General features: G+C 42.1%; 1 long non-coding RNA gene across 2 annotated transcripts in view; it reads right to left on the minus strand.

Moving 5' to 3' along the window:
* The window catches only part of LOC142661505 (uncharacterized), a 45,084-nt gene that overhangs the window by 16,942 nt on the left and 5,537 nt on the right, over positions 1 to 22,605 (minus strand). Inside the window, exons 2-3 of one of the 2 annotated variants that reach the window (XR_012850755.1) lie at positions 21,445 to 21,548; positions 2,358 to 2,441 (exon numbers count right to left, since the gene is read on the minus strand). This is a non-coding gene — a long non-coding RNA (uncharacterized LOC142661505). Of the gene's footprint in view, positions 1 to 2,357; positions 2,442 to 18,610; positions 19,096 to 21,444; positions 21,549 to 22,605 lie in introns of those variants that run through there. The other variant, XR_012850754.1, reaches the window with a different exon arrangement.

The following is a 22,605-nucleotide window of genomic DNA, read 5'->3' on the forward strand; positions in this document are numbered from 1 at the left end:
ATATATATTATAATGAGGCTGGGAGGGTTTGACTGATTTAACTAAGAAAATGATAATACAGAATACAGAAATAAGTTGCTCCTCAACCTGCAGTAAGTTGTAAGAATTTTCAAGTTTGCATCGTAGTTTCTATCAATAATGGACGGATATCACAGTAACCGACGGATTCCATTAAATTATAATGCCATTTTTTCTATAAAATCCGATGGAATCTGCAATGGAGGCTTGGAATGAAGCCTCCAGCACAAATGTGAACAGAACCTTAATTATGTTCAAGTTCTCTGTTTAGCCAATGGTTTAGCTCCATTACTCTGTTAAATTATAAACCCGGAACAGTGGACACAATGGACGGAAGCCATAGAAACATGCAGTACTGTATAGTAGTTATTCGATATATGGACAAAAGTATTGGAACACTTACACATTACACCTACTGGAGCTTTTATGACCTCCCATTTTAAATCCATAGGCATTAGTATGGAGTTGGTCTATCCCTTTGCAGCAAAAACAGCTCTTACTCTTTTTGGAAGGCTCTCTACAAGATTTTGGAGGGTGTCTGTGAGAATATTTGTCTATTCGTCCAGTAGAACATTTGTGAGGTCAGACACTGATGTTAGACAAGAGTGCTTGGCTCTCAATCTCCGTTCTAGTTTCTTCTAAAGTTGTTGGATGGAGTTTAAGTCATGGCTTTATGTGGGTCAGTCAAGTTCTTCCACATCAAATTCATGAAACCATGCCTTTATGGAACTTGCTTTGTGCACTGGGGCACAGTCATGATGGAACAGAAAAGGGCCTATCCCAAACTGTTCTTACAAAGTTGGAAGCTACAATTGTCCAAAATGTCTCGGTTTACTGAAGCATTAAGAATTCCCTTCACTGGAACTAGTGGACCTTGGCCAACCACTGAAAAGCAATCCCATAGCATTATCCCTCTTACACCAAGCTTTACAGTTGGCACAATTCAGCTAGGCAGGTAACGTTCCCATGGCATTCACCAAACCCAGTCTCATCCATCAGACTGCCATATAGAGAAGCGTGATTCATCACTCCGCATAACACGTTTCCACTGCTCCAGTGTCCAGTGGCGGCATGCTTTACACCACTCCATCCGACGCATGGCATTGTGCTTGGTGATGTAAGGCTTGCATGCAGCTGCTCGGCATGGAAACACATGTAATGAAGCTCCTGGAGCACAGCTTATGTGCTGATATTAATGCCAGAGGAAGTTTGGAACTCTGCAGGTATTGAGTCATAAGAGCGTTAGCAACTTTATGCACTATGTGCCTCAGTACTCGGCTACCCTACTCTGTTACTTTACGTGGTTTGACACTTATTGGCCGAGTTGCTGTGGCTCCTAAATGCTTTCACTTTGCAATAATACCACTCACAATTGATCGTGGAATATCTAAGAGGGAAGCAATTTCCCGAACTGACTTGTTACAATTATTACAGTACCACGTTAGAATGCATTGAGCTCTTTAGAACGACCCATTCTTTCACAAATGTTTGTCAAGGTGACTGCATGGCTACGTGCTGGATTTTATACATCTAGTGCAATGTGACTTAAAAAAAAAATATATATATATATATATATATATATATATATGAGGCAATTCTTGAATGAGCCTTAAGGCTGGCGCTTCATTGATGATTTTGACTAATCACATTCACGCAGCCATTTTGTTTAAGAGGCATGAAAGTCAGGAGGATCTGAGTATGAGTTATATACAGACAATAGCTTTCTTATAGAGCAGAATATAGTTATTATTATATAAATCTCACTTGAGCTATGCACACTGCATAAAAATAGAAAACTGGGATTTTGAAGTCAAATACTCAAACAGCTGACGATTTTGATAAATGATAGGACACATTATCTGAAACATGCTATACAAGTTACAAAAATGTTAAAACAATATTATCCCCAACTTGTTATTGCATGTTACCAATTTTTCTAGAAATATGTTGCGACTCATTAGAAATGTCAAATCATAATCAGTGTTTGTGGAATGGAAATGGTGATCAAGTTACTAATTACCTTTTGGAAAATTAGTAAATATGACAAGATTTGGGGTATTACACTTTTCAGACTTTGATGAATGATGACGCTCCTTTGTTTTGAAATTATAATAACAGTTTTAAAAGTTAAAGAGTTTTATGTGGAAAGAATCTTCCAAACTACAGACTCTCTCTCTCTCTCTCGCTCTCTCTCTCTCTCTCTTTTCTATTAGATGGTCATTGAATGAACACAGAGGCTGGTGCTTTAAATTGTATTTGAGTGCTGAGGTGAACTGATCCAATGATCCATAGCAAGTGATTAATACAGACCAGTTACTAGCAGAGTGGTTTGCACTGACCTGTGGCTAACACTGTCACACTTGGACAGAACTGTATTTCTCTTGTCATCTTCTTTGTTTTTCCGAAATTAGAGTTCCTGTGTGCTAAAAAAAATAAAAAATGACAAGGCCCTGTGCACATTAACTTCACATGCAGTTGTCATATAAAATAAACAATAAAAAAATTATTTTAAAATATTTTAATTTTAACTATAGAAATTCAAAATAATAATATCAATATATATATTTGAAACAATTTCTCATGATAGTAAGAGACGGTTGATTATATTAAATGTTATTATTGTTATTGCATTAGAATTATTTGACACATGTTCCAACAATAGACAATCAGAGGCCTTACATTAGTTTATAACTTGTTATCTTATGAGAGAGTCCTGACTTTTTCTGCATTACAAGAAAAACACCAGATGCCGCGCGAGACGCTTTATCACTGATCCCTCATAGACTAGAGTCTATGGCGGGATGAGTGAAAATGCAAGAAAGTAGGACATGTCCTATATTTCCATGGACCCTTCACACACTATGTTGAAACAACGGCCATGTGAACAGCCCCATTGAAATACATGTATCCGAGTAACGGCCGTTAATTTAACGGCTGTCACACGGAGGAGTTACATGCTCGTCGGAATGAGCCCTAACTTCATTGGTACCTAGTCCCTGCAAGAATTGTCCATACAGTACCCGACTATTCCCTCAATTGTTTTAGAGGCTGCACTTCATCTAGTACTATGAATCAAATCTGGTCGGAATGCCCCAAAGTGTCAAACTTCTGGACAAAATCTTATTAAATTGGTGACTAGGTTTAAAGGAACAGTGTCACGGAAAAAAATATTTTGATATCAATTTGCATTTAGTGTTTTATTATAAAATCTTTTATTTATGTGTGTGTTTGTGTTTTACTTTTTTCTTTTTTCTAACTTTTACTTCACTATGGGGGCTGCCATGTTGTTTTTCATCTCTGTATGTGTCGATTAACGACACATACAGACATGGAATACGGCAGCTACAGTCCATAGGAGTCAATGAACGGGACCCGTTCCATTGACTTTGCTCTATGGCTCTGTACAGCGCAGACGCAGGTCAGAGTCACACAGAGCAGAGCAGCTGTTTGCAGGGAGAGAGCAGGCGCCATCTTGAAGACCAGCTGCACTGCAGGTAAGATGTACGTCTCTGCATGTCCCACTCTCTCTCTCACAGACTGCCGCTCTGGTGACCCCCGACAGGCCCCCCCCCCGACGGCCCCCCCCAACGTCCCCCCCCTTGACGGCCCCCCAACGCCCCCCCCCCCTAATGGCCCCCCTCCCTTGTGTGAAGGACACATGAAGAAACTGTACTGGGAAAGCCCTGAACGATAAATCTCTAGTTGTGCTGAGACTGTTTGGGGATGTGACTAATGAACCTCTCAGTCTCAGTACAATTAGAGAGATTTATCATTCAGGGGTCTGGGAAAGCTGGGTGACCACCATTACCCCTCCTAATGTAGTGTGTTTGGGGATGTGACTAATGAACCTCTCACACTCCAGTAGGAGGGGTAATGGTGGTCACCCAGCTTTCCCAGACCCCTGAATGATAAATCTCTCTAATTGTGCTGAGACTGAGAGGTTCATTAGTCACATCCCCAAACACACTCCAGTAGGAGTAATGGTGGTCACCCAGCTTTCCCAGACCCCTGAACCATAAATCTCTCTAGTGCTGAGACTGAGAGGTTCATTAGTCACATTCCCAAACAGTCTCAGCACAACTAGAGAGATTTACCGTTCAGGGGTCTGGGAAAGCTGGGTGACCACCATTACCCCTCCTAATGTAGTGTGTTTGGGGATGTGACTAATGAACCTCTCACACTCCAGTAGGAGGGGTAATGGTGGTCACCCAGCTTTCCCAGACCCCTGAATGATAAATCTCTCTAATTGTGCTGAGACTGAGAGGTTCATTAGTCACATCCCCAAACAGTCTCAGCACAACTAGAGAGATTTACCGTTCAGGGGTCTGGGAAAGCTGGGGGACCACCATTACCCCTCCCACTGGAGAGTGAGAGGTTCATTAGTCACATCCCTAAACACTCCAGTATGAGGGGTAATGGTGGTCACCCAGCTTTCCCTGACGCAGATATAACCAGGAAAGGGCTGGATGGACGGGCTGAGGGTGCACAGGGTTTTTGGGGATCCCCCTCTGTCATGTGATCGGACCTAGGTTACCGGTTCATCAGACGGGGTTCATGTGACTATAAATCTGTCCATAACAAGAGACAGTGCACTCAGGACAAGCCCTGCCCTCATGCCGTAGTTGTGTGGTTCTGTCTGCAGTGATGGCGGTGGGTGGCTCTGACACCCGCCTCCCCCGTCGGGTCATCTCAGGACAGAAGGGGTCTGGACTGGAGACACAGCGCCGCACCTGTCCTCAGGTCGTGTCTGGTATTGCAGTTCACCTCCATTGAAGTGAATAGGACAGAGTTGTAATACCACACACGACCTGTGGACAGGTGTGGCGCCATGTTTTCCTGGACGACCCCTTTAAGACTTTGCCCGTGTGTGTGTGGCAGAGCGGAGTGTGCACGGGCGCCGCTGATACTTCATAGCCGCTTATCAGCTGTTTTGAAGAATGAGCGGCGAGCACCCTCCCCCCCACACACACACAAATCCCCCAAACACGCAAAATCAAATGTAATCAAGCGTTTAGTATGTGTTTTTTTGCACGTAAAATGTGCAAAACAAAACATGTCAAATACACAGCGTGTGAACCGGTCAACTGAAAAGTCATTCACTTCACTTTCATCATTCCAAGGCTGGGTTCACACGACCTATTTTCAGGCGTAAACGAGGCGTTTTACACCTCGATTTACGCCTTAAAAGACGGCTCCAATACGTCGGCAAACATCTGCCCATTCATTTGAATGGGTTTGCCGACGTACTGTGCCGACGACCTGTAATTTTACGTGTCGCTGTCAAAAGACGGCGCGTAAAATAACAGCCTCGGCAAAGAAGTGCAGGACATTTCTTGGGACGTAATTTGAGCCGTTTTTCATTGAAAAACGCGAGTACGAGCAATTACGTCTGAAATGACGGAGCTGTTTTCTCCTGAAAACAGCTCCGTCATTTCAGACGTAAATGCAGTTATCATGTGCACATACCCTAAGGGTATGTTCACACACAATGTTTTCAGCTGAAAAATCAGAAGCAGAACGCCTACAAACATCTGCCCATTGGTTTCAATGGGAAATACGGCGTTCTGTTCCGACAGGGCGTTTTTTACGTGGTAGTTTTCCAAAAACAGCACGTAAAAAGACGCCCGACCAAAATGAAGTGCACATCACTTCTTGGGACATTTTTGGAGCCGTTTTTCATTGACTTTATAGAAAAAAGCTCAAAAAACGGCCGTTAAAAACGCGAGTTTGATTAAAAAATGGCTGAAAATCAGGAGCTGTTTTCCCTTTGTTTAGTAAGCGTGTGAACATACACTTAGCCTTTTGGTGTGTCCTATAACTTCTTCCAGCTGCAGAATCACACCAAAAATGGCTGCCGGACACTGCTTAGCAATTTGAAGACACCTTTACCTGGCTTGTGAGAGGGGGGGTGAGGTTCCCTCCCACATTTACAGCAGCTGTGAGTCAGGTTGCTTTGCCTTATTCACTTTGCTGTAATTCTGGGAAGTGCTCCCCCTGGTGGCCAACATTGGAAAACATGTCAAATTATTATTTAATTTTTAATACTTTCCACCATACGGAAAAAATAAATAAATACAGCAAAAAACGTAAAAAAATATAATAGAAATAAGTAACGACACTTAAAAAAAAAGGTTTAATTTGCGACACATTCCCTTTAATATCAGTAAATGCCTCTGGGAAGTCTTACTTAAAATATCCATAGAAAATGTTTTTTCTACTTTTTCTTGGCTGCAAAACAAACAATAGCACGAGCATAGAAACAACCTGCTCTCGACTTCTCCGAAATCAAGCGGAGACTAAATTACTATATGATCAATGAAAAGCTTACAACACTGACCCAAAGAAACATTGAACCCTTTGAACGGATGTGGGAATCCTGAAGACACTATGCATTCTCCTTTTCTTGAATGCCTGATACTAAATTCCCCAGCCACAGAATCTAGTAATTTGAATGTCCCTTTACTTATTTTCCATAATCCTCTTCATCCTCCTCCTCTTGTATCATTGTTTTTTGTTAACCTTTTTGTGATTTATAATCCTTTGCTCTGTTTTTGGGCTAGCTGAATTAAGTGGTTTATGATATAAATGGAGTTAATTAACCCACTGATTGTGTTGCTGTGTTCCTGTGTGTGATACTGTGTGAGATTACGGAATTGAGTGCTTACAAATAGAAGATAGCAAAAACTGACACAATTTAAAAAACGATTTTTCTTTGCGGTTTCTTTCCTGCTGAGCAGCTGACTAGGGGAGGGGTTAACTGATCGCAGGTGATATAAATTAGCCTGCAGGCCTCAGTTGAGCTTGCTCTGTTTTTGGTCTAGCTGAATTAAGTGGCTTGTGATATAAGTGGAGTTACAAAACCAAATTTAAAAAGAGGAGTTAAAGAGGCTCTGTTACCAGATTATAAGTGTATATCAGTGCTGTAATGTAGATAACAACAGTGTTTTTTATTTTCAAAAACTATTAATTTTGAGCAAGTTATGACCTATTTTAGATTCATGCTAATTTGTTTCTTAATAGACAACTGGGCGTGTTTTTACATTTTTACCAACTGGGCATTTTAAATAGAACTGTATGACGCTGACCAATCAGCGTCATACACTTCTCTCCATTCATTTTTAGCAGTACTCGCAACACAGCGGAATCTCAAGAGTTTACGCTGTGCAGTCACATATTCCCACATTAACTTTACCGAAGTGTCTTGAGAGTGAATAGACATTGCCTCCAGCCAGGACGCAATTTCTATTCACACTCCTGACATTTCGGTAAAGTTTCTGTGAATGACAGCACAGCGTGATCTCGCGAGATCACGCCGTGCTGTGTGAGTAAGTCCCCAAGAAACTTATAATCTGGTGACAGAGCCTCTTTAAAGTCCCTGCAATTACTCTTTTTCCTTTTACTTTTTCAATTGTTCACAGTTTTTTTGTAACTGGGATAATGGACAGCAGGATTGGAGGTTTTCTTCAGTGTACAGTGTGCCTTATGTATGCACAAATTGTAAAGGGTTTGCCAGACACAGGTTCTGCGTCGACGCCCGGGGTTAATCAGCCTTCATCAGCTCCAAGATCTGCCAGAGTGATGCGATCTGTTACCACTCAGGCTTGCAGGCTGAGGAGAGGGAGAACCTATCACAGCCTGGACTGATGGTTCTAGATCTCGCCCTTGGTCTATTTATACCCTCACTTGCAGCATGTTCCTTGCCTGCGATTGTCTGGTTTCCTGGCTCTGCTATTCCTGCTGTTTACCTGATTGACCACTGTAACTTATTGACCCTGGCTTGCCTGACTATTCTCCTGATCTGATTTTGCTACTACGTACTCTACTGGTTTAATTTGGCTCGTTCACCTCTGCCTGTTGCTCACGGTGTTTCCGTGGGCAACTGCCCCAACTTCCCCCTTTTGCTTCTGTGTGCCCTTGTCTTGCACTTACTGAGCATAGAGACCTTCGCCCAATTGTACGCCGTCACTTAGGACAGGCCGTGCAATTAGGCAGGGACTGAGTTGCGGGTAAGATTAGGGCTCACCTGTACGTCTCCCTACCCCTATTCATTATACAAATGGAGCCGGATTTCCAGGGTAAATACCTCTGTGGCAGATGTGAGCATATTGTTCACCTGGAAGCTCGCATTAGAGATGTGGAGGAGCAAAATGCAACACTAAGGGCGATAGACAATCTTGAGCGGAGCATGCTGCTCACTGAACATGCAGTTAGCGGGGTAGAACTTGAGGGTGAAGACATGGGTTAGCAGGATCAGGCAAGTAGCTGGGTTAATGTAGTTAGGGGCAGTAGATAGGGGTCCAAGAAAAGCAATGCCAATCCTGTTTCTGATATTCCAAGTAGAAATTGCCAAGTTGGGTGATGATGCGAGGGTGTCGGTCTCAGAAATGGCACCCCTAGTGGATACTGATCTCCCTAACAGCTAGGAGAACAGCCAAGCTAGTAGTCGGCGGGATGGTAATGCAGGTAAAGCAAGACAATTGCTAGTTGTAGGGGATTCTATAATCAGGAAGACGGAGAGAATAATTTGTCACCAAGACCGCCTCAACCGAATGGTTTGCTGTCTCCCTGGTACCAGGGTTCGGCATGTGGTGGAACGGGTGGATAAAAAGCTGGGAGGGCCTGGTGATGAACCAGCTGTCGTGGTCCATGTGGGAACCAATGACAGAATACATGGTACGTGGAGGAGCCTTAAGAATAGTTTTAAAGGACTAGGCTACAAGCTGAAGGAAAGGACTTCCAAGGTACTATTCTCAGGAATACTACCTGTGCCATGCGCATCACAGGAAAGACAGTAGGAGCTCAGGGAGTTAAATGCATGGCTTAAGTCTTGGTGTAGAGGAGAAGGTTTAGGTTTCTAGAGCACTGGGCTGACTTTTCATTGGGGTACAAAATGTATTCTGCAGATGATTTGCACCTAAATGGAAGGGGGTCTGCTGTGCTGGAGGAGAGAATTCTAGTTGGGGTGACAGAGTATTTAAACTAGTGCTGAAGAGGGAGGTCAATGAAGAAAATAAAGGGGTAGTTAGGTTAAAGAGGGGTCAGACTATATTGGTGGGGGGAGAAACAGACTGTGGGTAGAGGACCAGACAACAGGATAATGAGATCCTTTTGTTACAAAACATCAGTAAAAATAAAAATGCCCAAATAATGTCAAATAATCACATTTCTGATACTGAAAGTGAAAAATTGAAAGGCAAGTTAAAGTGTATGTTCACAAATGCCAGAAATCTAGCAAGCAAAATGGGGGAGCTGGAGGCCTTGGTACTGGAGGATAATATAGATATAGTTGGTGTTGCTGAAACATGGCTAGACTCTTCACATGACTGGGCTATAAATCTACAGGGTGTCACGTAGAGTTCGTGGACCCACTGGGCCGTATCGCCTTGGTGGTATGGCAGCTGGCCAACAGGGCGCAGGTTAAAGTCTATAGTTCGTATAGGGTAACTGTGGCAGCTCGGACAGTAGCAAGGCAGGCTCGGCTGGGACTAGGCAGCAGGCAGACGTCAGGAGTGGTGAAGCAGGAGAGGCATGGTATACAGCACAGCACGACTCTGGCTCAGCACGGCACACGACCAGGATAGCATGGGATACAGGAACTGGAACAGGAACAGGAGCACACTAGGAGACCATCGCATAGACAAACTTAGGGTATGACAACAACGCTCAGGCTTAGAAGCAAGGGGCTGAACCCCTCTTATAGTCCAGGGCACTCATGGGCTGGTAATTCATTAAAGTCCGGTGTGAGTGCTGCCCCTTTAAGAGCGGGCACGTGCATGCGCTTACACCATACGGGATCCGGCCGAGGTAAGTAAAAGCGAGCGCTGGCGTCTCCTGATGGCCCGCAGCCACGGACATGACACAAGGTTTTTCCCTGTTTCGGAAAGACAGGACAAATAGGAAAGGTGGTGGTGTATGTGGGAAGTTATATGAAGGCGAGTGTGAAAGAGACAATAGTGGGTGAAGATTGTGAGGAGATTGAAACCTTGTGGGTGGAATTACAAAGGGAGGTAAACACTGAAAATATTACTTTTGGTGTAATCTATAGACCCCCCAATATATCTGAAGAGATAGAAGGTCAAATGGAGCGGGCTGCACAGGCTGGTACTGTAGTAATAATGCGAGGTTTCAATTACCGGGATATCAATTGGGGTCATTGTTCGGCTTCAACTGCAAAGGGGAGACATTTCCGCAACCTGTTGCAGGAAAATTTTATGGGCCAGCTTGTGGAAGACTCGTTTAGAGGTGAAACTCTGTTGGATCTGGTCATTTCTAATAATGCAGAGCTTGTTGGGAATGTCAATGTTCGTGAAAACCTCGGTAATCAGATCACAATATAGTTACATTTTACATATACTGTAAAAAACAAACACAGGCTGGGAGGGCAAAAACACTTAATTGTAAGAAGGCCAATTTCCCCAGGATGAGGGCTGCAATTCAGGATAAAGATTCGGAAGAACTAATGTCAAATAATGGTACAAATTATAAATGGGAGATTTTAAAATCTACTTTGGGTAATTATAGTGCAAAATTTACTCCTATAGGTAACATGTATAAACGACTAAAATTAAACTCCACATGGCTTACACCTTCTGTAAAAAGGGCAATACATGACAAAAAAAGGGTATTTGAAAAATACAAATCTGAGGGTACAGCTGCAGCCTTTGTAAATTATAAAGAGCTTAATAAAAACTGTAAAAAGGTAAGAAAATCAGCAAAAATACAAAATGAAAGGCAGATGGCCAAGGATAGTAAAACAAATCCCCAAAAATTCTTTATGTATATAAATGCAAAAAAGCCAAGGTCTGAAGATGTAGGACCCCTAGATAGTCGTAAAGGGGAGTTGGTCACAGGGGATCACGAGAAGGCAGAGTTACTATATGGGTTCTTTAGCTCTGTATATACAACAGAAGAAAGAGCAGCTGATGTAGCTGGTGCCAGTGCTGTTAATATATCAGTTGATATACTGAATTGGCTGAATGTAGATATGGTCCAAGCTAAGTTAAATAAAATAAATGTACACAAGGCCCCGAACCAGATGGGTTATACCATAGAGTTCTTAAAGAGCTTAGTTCAGTTATTTCTGTCCCCCTCTTCATAATATTTAGAGATTCTCTTGTGACTGGTATAGTTCCAAGAGACTGGCGCAGGGCAAATGTGGTGCCTATTTGCTCTAGGTCTACCCCAGGTAATTATAGACCAGTAAGCATAACATCCATAATGGGAAAAATGTTTGAGGGGGTATTGACGGACTATATACAGGATTATGTGACAAAAAATAGTATTATAAGTGACAGCCACACGGTTTTACTAAGGACAGAAGTTGTCAAACCAACCTGATTTGTTTTTATGAAGAGGTGAGCAGAAGCCTAGACAGAGGGTCCACAGTGAATATAGTGTTTTTGGACTTTGCAAAGGCATTTGACACTGTCCCACATAGATGTCTAATGGGTAAAATAAGGACTATAGGTTTAGAAAGTATAGTTTGTAATTGGATTGAGAATTGTCTCAAGGACCGTATCCAGAGAGTTGTGGTCAATGATTCCTACTTTGAATGGTCCCCGGTTATGAGTGGTGTACCCCAGGATTCCATGCTGGGACCACTATTATTCAACTTATTTATTAATGATATAGAGTATGGGATTAATAGCACAAGATATGTAGTAATGTTTAGTCTATGGAAGATGTTCGAGATTTGCAAGTGGATTTAAACAAACTAAGTGTTTTGGCGTCCACTTGGCAAATGTAGTTTAATGTAGATAAATGTAAAGTTATGCATCTGGGTACCAACAACCTGCAGGCATCATATGTCCTAGGGGGAGCTATACTGGGAGAGTCACTTGTTGAGAAGGATCTGGGTGTTCTTGTAGATCATAAACTAAATAACAGCATGCAATGTCAATCAGCTGCTTCAAAGGCCAGCAAGGTAATGTTGTGTATTAAAAGAGGCATGGTCTCGCGGGACAGGGATGTAATATTACCACTTTACAAAACATTAGTGCGGCCTCATCTAGAATTTGCAGTTCAGTTCTGGTCTCCAGTTCATAGAAAGGATGCCCTGGAGTTAGAAAAAATACAAAGAAGAGCAACAAAGCTAATTAGGGGCATGGAGAATCTAAGTTATGAGGAAAGATTAAAATAATTAAACCTATTTAGCCTTGTAAAAAGACGACTAAGGGGGGACATGATTAACTTATATAAATATATTAATGGCACATACAAAAAGAATGGTGAAATCCTGTTCCATGTAAAACCCCCTCAAAAAACAAGGGGGCACTACCTCCGTCTGGAGAAAAAAAGGTTCAACCTGCAGAGACGACAAGCCTTCTTTACTGTGAGAACTGTGAATCTATGGAATAGTCTACCGCAGGAGTTGGTCACAGCAGGGACAGGAGATGGCTTTAAGAAAGGTTTGGATAATTTCCTAGAACAAAAAAATATTAGCTCCTATGTGTAGAAATTTTTCCCTTCCCTTTTCCCATCCCTTGATTGAACTTGATGGACATGTTTTTTTTTTTCAACTGTACTGACTATGTAACTACTATGCTAACCAACTGAATATCATATACAGTCCAGTTTTATAATATTTATTGGAATATTTTTATGCTCTTGTTTAATATTTCATCATTGTTTTTGTATGCATTGTAATACATTGAGTAAAAACAAATTCTTCAAGAATTATTTGACACCTTTTTTACTCCCATTCCCTCCCCTCATCTATTATCCAGAGTTATGAGTGGCTACAAACCACATATCTCCCTTTGGAAGACCTGTCACATTGATGTACAATATTACATGTGCAGACCATGGATTTTTAATGGAAACTGTGTAGTGCTTAATTTCCCCTTTGGTGGCGCTGCAGGAAAATTGAGCACTTGCTGCCATGTTCACTGACAGATTAAAACTGATTCTTAAGGTTCCCAGAAGCAAAATGCTTTGTGAGCAGCTTATCAGCAAGGATTTCTCTGGTAAAAATAGATTTTCCAAAACAATTAAGTGTATCCACTGTGATCACGATTCATTAAAATGAATACATACTTTGGCAAGATTTATAATTATTTGTTTATCTCTAATTAGTATTTATAGTATATAAAGATTAACACAGTTAAATATGATATTCGTTACTGAATAAGATGTCAGTTATACAAGGATAAGGGTTCCGTCCGACCTTTCCGTCAAAGGAAGCAATGAACGGAAAGTCAAATGGAAACTATAGCTTCCGTTTGCATTACCATTGAATTCACTGGTAATGCTTCCGTTGCAGTTGGTTTCCGTTTGTTTCCGTTACGTAAAGTTTTCATTTTTTTTGTAGAAACAACAGCGCAGCCCACTACGCTATTGCTTCCATGAAAAAAAGCGGAAAATGTACAGAACGGTAACAAATGGAAACCAATTGCAAATGAAGCATTACCAATAAAATCAATGGTAATACAAACGGAAACTATGTTTTCCGTTTGGCTTTCCGATCATCAGTTCCTCCGACAGAAAGGTGGAATGGAACTGATGAACGGAAGCCTGATGTGAACACACTTAGGCTACATTAGGACAAGCGTTTGCAGTCTCGGACATGAAAAACTGATGTTTTTCTCGTCCGAGGTGCACAGTGCGGGACCCGTTATCACGGATCCCTCATAGACTATGGAGGGATGCGTGAAAACACAAGAAAATAGGACATGTCCTATTTTTCCACGGATCCTTCACACGCTCCATTGAAACAACTGCGGTGTGGATGGCCTCATTGAAATACATGTGTGCATGTGATGGCCGTTGTTTTAACGGCCGTCGCATGGACAAGTTACATGCTCGTCTGAATGAGCCCTATCACTGATCTTCAAGTAGTGCTACAATGCAATTTTTTAATGGTAATACCATATAAAAGAAAAAACAATCAAAAGATATCAGATAGGGTCCTGAATGATAAAGTACTAAACAGACAAACAAAGGTGAAATAAAAAGGGGGATAAAGAATTCAGGTATAGTTAAGTCGGTCTGTTCCTCTTTGTGCACCATATCATCCCTGCAACAACCACAGAGCACCCGCTCCAAAAATGTAGCTACTCACATGACCCATGCACTGGTGAATGATCACATTGCTTGCCACTCTGGTAAGCATCCAACACAAATAAGTCAAACTTTATGAAAGGCGAATTCACGGTAATTTTTTTTGGAAACACATTAGACCTCTTGTATATTATCTCTCCTCCAGAAAAAAAATGTCTATAGGTAGTTATTTTTTATAAATCTTACTTAAAGAGGCTCTGTCACCCCATTATAAGTGCCCTATATTGTACATGATGTGATCGGCGCTGTAATGTAGATTACAGCAGTGTTTTTTATTTAGAAAAACAATTATTTTTGACGGAGTTATGACCTATATTAGTTTTATGCTAATAAGTTTCTTAATGGACAACTGGGTGTTTTACTATATGGCCAAGTGGGCGTTGTGGAGAGAAGTGTTTGACGCTGACCAATCAGCATCATACACTTCTCTCCATTCATTTATACAGCACATAGCAATACAGCTATATTGCTATGTGCAGCCACATACACAAACACTAACATTACTGCAGTGTCCTGACAATGAATATACATTACCTCCAGCCAGGACGTGATGTGTATTCAGAATCCTGACCACTTCTCTGCACTTCTCCGTGATTTACAGCACAGCAGGCGTAGTCTCGCGAGATTATGCTGTGAACTGTCATTTACAGCGAGATCTTGCTGTGCTGTAAATCGCAGAGAAGTGACAGGATTCTGAATACATATCCCGTCCTGGCTGGAGGTAATGTATATTCAGAATTCTGTCACTTCTGTAGCGTCTCTGTGAGATTTACAGCAAGGCAAGCGTAATCTCGTTTGAAATGACAGGTTACATCGTAATCTCGCGAGATTCCGCTTGCCTTGCTGTAAATCTCACAGAGACGCTACAGAAGTGACAGGATTCTGAATACACATCACGTCCTGGCTGGAGATAATGTATATTCATTATCAGGACACTGCAGTAACGTTATAGTGTGTTTATGTGGCTGCACATAGCGATATAACTATATCGCTATCTGCAGTGTAAAGGAATGGGGAGAAGTGTATGACGCTGATTGGTCACTGATTGGTCAGCGTCATACACTTCTCTCCACAACACCCACTTGGCCATATAGTAAAACACGCCCAGTTGTCCATTGAGAAACTCATTAGCATAAAGCTAATATAGGTCATAACTCTGTCAAAAATGATCGTTTTTCTAAATCAAAAACACTGCTGTAATCTACATTACAGCGCCGATCACATCATGTACAATATAGGCCACTTATAATGTGGTGACAGAGCCCCTTTAACCAATCCGAACCCTACTCTGTTCTGACGAAGAGCAATGACCCGGAAACAGTACTGTCTACAGATGGGAATCTCTGGGTTGACTTTAGGGCATTGGACATCACCTCTAGGTGACTCTGAAGAGACTGTTTTCTTCATTCGGGAGGAGAGCTGTTTTGCACAATTTTCCCAGGGAGTTTTGCCTTAAAAACTCCTTACCTTTTGCTGGATCTTTGCAAGGAGAATCAGTGCTAAGAAAAAGTATAAATGTACCCCATAGCAACCAATCAGATCCTTTCCTTTATTTTCAGACCTGCTCTGAAACATTGAAACTTTGTTTCTATCCAGTTAACTACAGTATTCCTGACAATTGGTTGACTTCTTCTAAAAGAGAAACAGCATTCATAAAATAAATCTTTATCAGTTATATCTATCTATCTATCTATCTATGTACATTTAATTATATAGAACTAGTGTTAGACGAAAAAACCTGTTTATAGCAATTTAACTCATTAGAATCCCGTTCATTAATTTATTATGGCGCTATGAAAGACTTTTTTGTCTGACATTTGGTATTAAGATTGTTCAACAGTTTTACATATGACAATAAATTATTTAAATGAGATTTGACATATATGCATGTTTGTTCGGGGATGCCTGGAGAGCCGGTGTAATTGTTTATTGTAAAGATATTTACTTCAGGTACTTTCTATAATCTTAATTAGGATATAGTATTTTCAAAGTTTAATATATTCTGATTGACTATGATTATTATTTTAAAACTCCAGAAATCACTACTAAGACTCATCAATTTCATTTTAATGCTGATGGTGTAGGGGGTTTAGGTTATACTATTTCCATAAATATTTGTAAAGAAAAATTAACTAGATCTTTAGTTGGATAAAGCCAAAGTAGAATTTAAATATGAAGATGTAACGATAATGTTTACATTTAAATTTTGTTTTACACGGTAGCCTCTGTTCCCATCTGCATTCTATATTTATTCCATCATAGGAGCAAACAATGAAAAACAACGGCACTGACGGGTCTGTCGCAAGACAAACACCAACGTTGACCAACGGACCCCATTGACTACAATGGGGTCCTTCAGGTTTCCGTTATGGTTTCCTTCATTTTGTTTAGCATTTTTGACCGGATCCGCAACGAAGGCTCCTAACGGATGTGAACACAGGGACAGGAAGATATGCTGTCCATTAAACGAGCGCTGATTGACAATACAATATGACGATGGGCACTTGTTTGCTCCATTCAAACAGAGCAATCATTGAAAGTTTGGAGACGAACGAACGTTAATACGACCGCTATTCCCCATACATTTGCATCTTTTCGGTAACACATCCCCTGTTCTCGCAGGGTGATGTGCCACCGACAAGCAACCATTTTTCTGAAAGATGCAATCAGCCGATACAGGAGTATTTCCACAATCGTTGGCTGATCACTGGCCTGTTAACACAGGGAAATTATCATAAATGAGCATTCGTTTGAGTACCTGTTCGCCCAATCATTTGTTGTGTAATAAACCTAAGTTCACACGTAGCGTAAATACTGTGGTTTTTCCGCAACAAATTTCTTTGCGGAAAATCTGCAACATAATACAGTAGTAGCAGAGTGGATGCAATTTGAACAAATGCGTAAATAATGAGCGGGAAAAACGCCCTGAAATTTACCTGTGGTGCATTTTTTAAATCTGCAACATGTCAATTCTATTTGCATAATCGCTGTTTTTTTGTTGCGGCCTTTCTTAATTTAATTAAGTGGGGAGGTAAATCCCACAACGAATAGCAGATTTTGTGGCGGAAAAATTGTGATTCCGCCACAAAAAAATAATTCATCCCATGTGACTGCTGCAGTCACTCACAGGGCAGATATGCTGTGGGTTTTACGCCGTAGTCGTATAGTCATAGAGTTGAAATATGGCACAGAGATGCATTTGGGAGCACTGGCAACATTTTAAATGGTAGTGCCAGGCAGGTGATGTAAAGGAATATGACTTCATAGAATAAATACAAGGTAATGTAAGATACAAGACAACATTTTTTTCACTCTGTTTTAATAACTGGTTTGACTATAGCTAGAATTTAGGTACTATGATGAACACTAAGGGTCCTTTTACACTGCCCAAAATTGGCTCCTATTCACAAGGAGCTATGATCAGAAATGTATGGAGACGAGAGATCAATACTCGATCGCTCTTCCCCATTCATTACCATAATTTTGGCAGCACATCTCCCTGTTTACACAGGGAGCTGTGCTGCGACAATGATAATATTTTAGACTGTATATACGATGCGATCAGCCGATAAACAAGCGTTTTCTCGTTCATCAGCTGATTGTTGTTCTGTTTACACAGGGCAATAATCTGGAATGCCTGATCATTGGCCCGTGTGAAATGGCCTTAACCATATGTACAGTGGACCCTCAAGTTACTATGGCCTCAGCCTACAATATTTTTTACATTCAATGGTCTCTCCCGGCATATTGTAACTGGTAACCACATTCACCATACGATGCCACAGACACATGGTCTGCGACACATGCGATTGGCTGGAAGATTTAGTCAATTATCATGGGCATTTCTATGGTAAAAACCTGCATTACTGAAGGGCATGTTGTCTAGTAGCAACACTCTGCATGTTCTGTACTGCTATCTACCTGTCCCAAGATGAGCTGCTACTTTGGATATCCGGTGCGGGTGACTTCATGTTATTTTTTCAGTACACTGTGTATTCCACAGCAACCTGAAGAAGATCTGGTCCTCATACTGTACGTGATTTACAGCTTCCAGCAGCTCTCTCGGGTTTTCATATGTAAGGACTTGCTTTATCTGTATTTGCTATCCACTTATTTGTTGTTTTTTTCCTATGTTGGGAAGACGTTTTTAGGATTTCATTACTGATTATTCATAGAGTTATAGTCTCAAGTAACAATATTTTTTCCGAAACTAATTAATATTGTAACTGGAGGGTAGGGCTGGGCAATTAATCATAAAAAAAATGAAACTGAAACTCAGCGCTGATAACCAAGTGTATACTCCTCCTAAAACCGCACATTTATTCATTTTTATCACACACAGTAAACTAAAGTGAATATTGGACGTCCACAAACCTCACCGCTGAATGTAACGATCCATAGCCACTATGGATATTCACAATAATGCCATATTTTCTATTTTGCGTCTAAATAATGCCATTGTGCATGTCCGGAGTACAGAAGCAAGAAGGGCTTCATTGCATCAATAACATGGCGGTTATCAGTCCTAGTGCGCACGCGCCATTGTGCATGTACGGAGTACAGAAGCAAGAAGGTCTTTATTACGTCAATAACATGGCAGCTATCAGTCCTAGTGCGCATGCGCCTGGTGGCCACGCATGCGCAATAGCGACCAATTCCACTCAGGACTCACAGAGCTGAGAGTCATAGCTCCCTGGTTCAATTAACTTAAGTGCGCATGCACGAGCGTACATCCACCGCTCAGTACAGTATACCAGACATCCACTGCTCCATTAATACAGAATACATAACAATGGTATAATAGTTATGTCACAACATAACCAAACATGGTCCAGCACAATAATAGATAACAAAACAAATATTTTATGTATAGAAGATAAATGTGAACAGCAGTCTATGCAAACATTAACAAGGACATAAGATCCATATGGACAATTTTACTCGGAATATATCCAATCTATTTTTCTGATCCATTTCAGCCATTTTGGTAGGTTTGTGAGCTTCCTAATAGATAAATTGCTGTAAAAAAAACAAACAACAATATGGAGGTGTGCAATTAGAAACAATCAAGAAATACCTAAAATGTACAAAGTAAATTTAAGCCAACAAAATGCCTTTATATAAACGGTTTAAAACTGAAATCAAGTTGAGTCCCCTAGAGCTTAACGTGTCAAATTCATAAATCAATTTCAACTCCCTGTGTTTCAATAATTTCTCTGTCACCACCCCTCCGAATGGGCGGTATATGATCAATGATTCTAAAACACACTGTCTACAGGAAGCTCTATGGGGGGCACTATCTACAAGGGGCACTATATATGCAGCATCCCAGAAGATACCCTTCTGGTTCCCGGTTATTTGTATGTCATGCATTGTATGTGTTTTACATGTCTTTATTATTTTTCACACAGTGTGCTGTTCACCAGCTGAAGAGAAGGATGAAGGTATCAGTGGGGAGCCACTAGAGGGTGCATTGTACATCTAGCATTGTTTGAAAAGGGGGTGGAGCCTGGCTACAGCCCTAGAGCCTCACTCTGACTCTGTCTCACAGTCTACACAGAGGAGTCGGGTCGTGTCTGTGAGGAGACAGACATGTCTGCTAGCTGCTCTGACACAGCAGATTAATACAATCCTTTCAACTGGCAACAGGTCTCAGCACCTGCAGCCCAATGCAAGAGGAGGAACAGTAAGGAGATTGTAACCAGCATATCATCTCTATCATCACCACAGCAAGTATTATTTAGCTGAAAAGCTGTCTGTCTGTTTCTGAGGAGAAGTCTATATAATATTGGGCCTCAGAACTCCTGCTGGCGCTGTTACCGGTTCTGCCGCACACCACAATTAATATAAGAAGTGTCTATCAAGTCACTCAACTACAACCCTCATCACTGAGAAAAGTGAGTTCATTTATTACACACGCTGCTGGAAAAGTGAATGATTTCTAGATATAGCTGGACAATTGAAACCCTCATTGGTCACCCACTGGTCCCTTCTTCCCCTCAACTGCTGAAGTGGACAGAAGATAATGTGCCTCCATTTTGGAAGACTGTATAAAGTTCTTCAGTAAACGTGAGTTATTCAAATCCCCTGTGTCGTCTGGTCCCTGCACTGCATAACATCAAGGGCACCCCACATACCACCTTGCCAGGCGCACACATACTACTACCACCATCACGGGAGTTGCTACGGGGGAAAAGACTATCACCACCATCATCCATAGTGCAGCCCCCCTGTCACTGTGCCAGCCCGAGAAGGAGCGAGGGAGGAGAGGTAGAGATTCCTACAGATACCTCAGGCCATACACCGTGCACTTCACTACTGCTCCCATCCTCCTGGGAAGCTCTTCCTCGTGGTTGCTGCATATACAGGGGGCTCTATGGGGGGGCACTATCTACACGGGCACTGTGTGTGTGTGTGTGTGTGTGTGTGTGTGTGTGTGTGTGTGTGTGGGACAAAGTGTATGGTGCTATTATAATCAGAGACACAGTGTATTGTTCTAATAGAATTAGAGGTGCAGTGCGTGGCACTATTAGATTTAGTGGCGTAGTGTGTGTCACCATGAGAATTTTATCTTCATTTATAGATGCAGAAATGTTTGAAAAGTGAGAAGCTGAAAACATCTGAGTGGAAAACTGCAGAAATAGGCTATGGCCGGGAGAAGTCATCATAGAGGCCTGGACTGGATGGAGACGCCACCTGTGAGTCACTTAATGTAAATGTTTATTCTGCCTCTAATCAGTACTGTAGTCACTGTATGATCTGCAGCGGGATAATGGGTGGTGTGATTTTTTTGTGAGGCTGCTAGTGATGTAGAATAGCCAGGGGGATGTCAATCAAGATCTGGGGGACGCCATTTCAATTTTCTTCTCAGGCAGCAGAAAAGCTAGAATCGGCTCTGACACTCATACACCTTTTTATTACAAAATAATATAAAATTGCCTTTCAAAAGTTTACATAGCCTTTGAAGTATACCTCCGATCAGGGCTGCCATCAGGATTTTCTGGGGCCCATACTGCCAATGAGTCTGGGCCCCCACCCACTCATCATTAGAAGGGGGGGTGAAATGTAAAGGGGCGGGAGGTGGGGCACATTAAAAAGAAAACTAGCAGGGTTTCTTTGGAGGAGCAGGGCAGAGACAGGAGGTGGGTGTTGGAGGGCAAAGGGGAGAGACTAAGTGCCAGGGCTGGGAGAACTGAAAGTAGCAGTGGTAGCCAGGGGGGAGACGCAACCTCACAGGGGCTCTGTGGAGTGACAGGGAAGAGACAGCGGCTCTGTGGGGGGCAAAAAGGGAAACAGTGTGTGTGTGTGCAAAGAATCTGTCAGGGTGAACATAAACAAAAATCATTGGACTGAAGCTGAGTCACTCACCAAAATGTAGGTCTGGCTGCTGCAGTCCCTAAGATCTCCCACCGCCACGGGCATGCCTGGATGATGCTTTTGCATTCTCTTCACACGCCACACACACACGTTATCTGTGTAAAAACCACACAACAAAATTAATTCAGACACCAAACCAGAAAAAAATTCAGACCCTAGACCAGACCTGCTAGGTAATTCAGACACCTTTCCACCAGACCCCTACCTGTGGCCAGAGTTTAGCATTTAGACTTTTATCTATAGGGGGCTGTGTGTGGCACTCTTTACAGGGGGGTGTGTGTGGCGGTATCTACAGGGGGCTGTGTGTGGCGCTATCTACAGGGAGTGTGTGTGGCGCTATCTACAGGGGGCAGTGCGTGGAACTATCTACAGGGGGTGTGGGTGGAACTATCTACAGGGTGGTGTGGTGCTATCTACAGTGAGGTATGTGCAGCGCAATCTACAGCGGGTATGTGCGGCGCTAAATACAGGGGTGTGTGTGCCATTATCTACAGTCGGGTGTGTGTGGCACTCTCTACAGGGGATTCCAGTCCAGGAGGAGACCCAGACCTCACTGTCCATATATGGACAGTGACCTCAGGGGCTACCTCTAGGAGAGGAATCCCCGGCCAGAGTGTCGGCTACTCTCTGGCCGGGGATTCCGCTCCTGGATGGGTGAATGGCAGAGCAGGAAGTTGATAGTTTCCTGCTCTGCCATAGTATTCCATTGTATCTTCATCCTGTGGACGCAGATACAATTTAATATGGCAGTGGCTGGGACACGTCTGGGACAGTAATTTGCCAGGACTGTCTCTGTAGATTCAGGACAGTCCCTGCAAATTTGGGACTGTTGCCAACTATGCCTCCGGTATAAGATTTCTCCCCTATCCAGGTATACTCTCCCTTTCCTCTACCCCTCCCCATGTATAATTTCTCCCCTCCCTTCAGATATCATCAATTTTTCCCCAATTATTACCCCCCCCCCCGTAGTATAATGCCTCCTCCAGTGTAGGGATGTCACGATACCAGAATTTGGACTTCGATACCGATACTTTGTGTAGTATTGCGATTTCGATACCAAAATGATACTTTGCCAACAGTAAAAAAAATAAAAAAAAAATAAAGTTCTTCCATTTTCTCATGTGAGTCGCGTGGTATGATGATGAATTTTGA

The sequence above is a fragment of the Rhinoderma darwinii genome, chromosome 10, assembly GCF_050947455.1.
Source record: "Rhinoderma darwinii isolate aRhiDar2 chromosome 10, aRhiDar2.hap1, whole genome shotgun sequence".
Taxonomy (NCBI): Eukaryota; Metazoa; Chordata; class Amphibia; order Anura; family Rhinodermatidae; genus Rhinoderma; species Rhinoderma darwinii.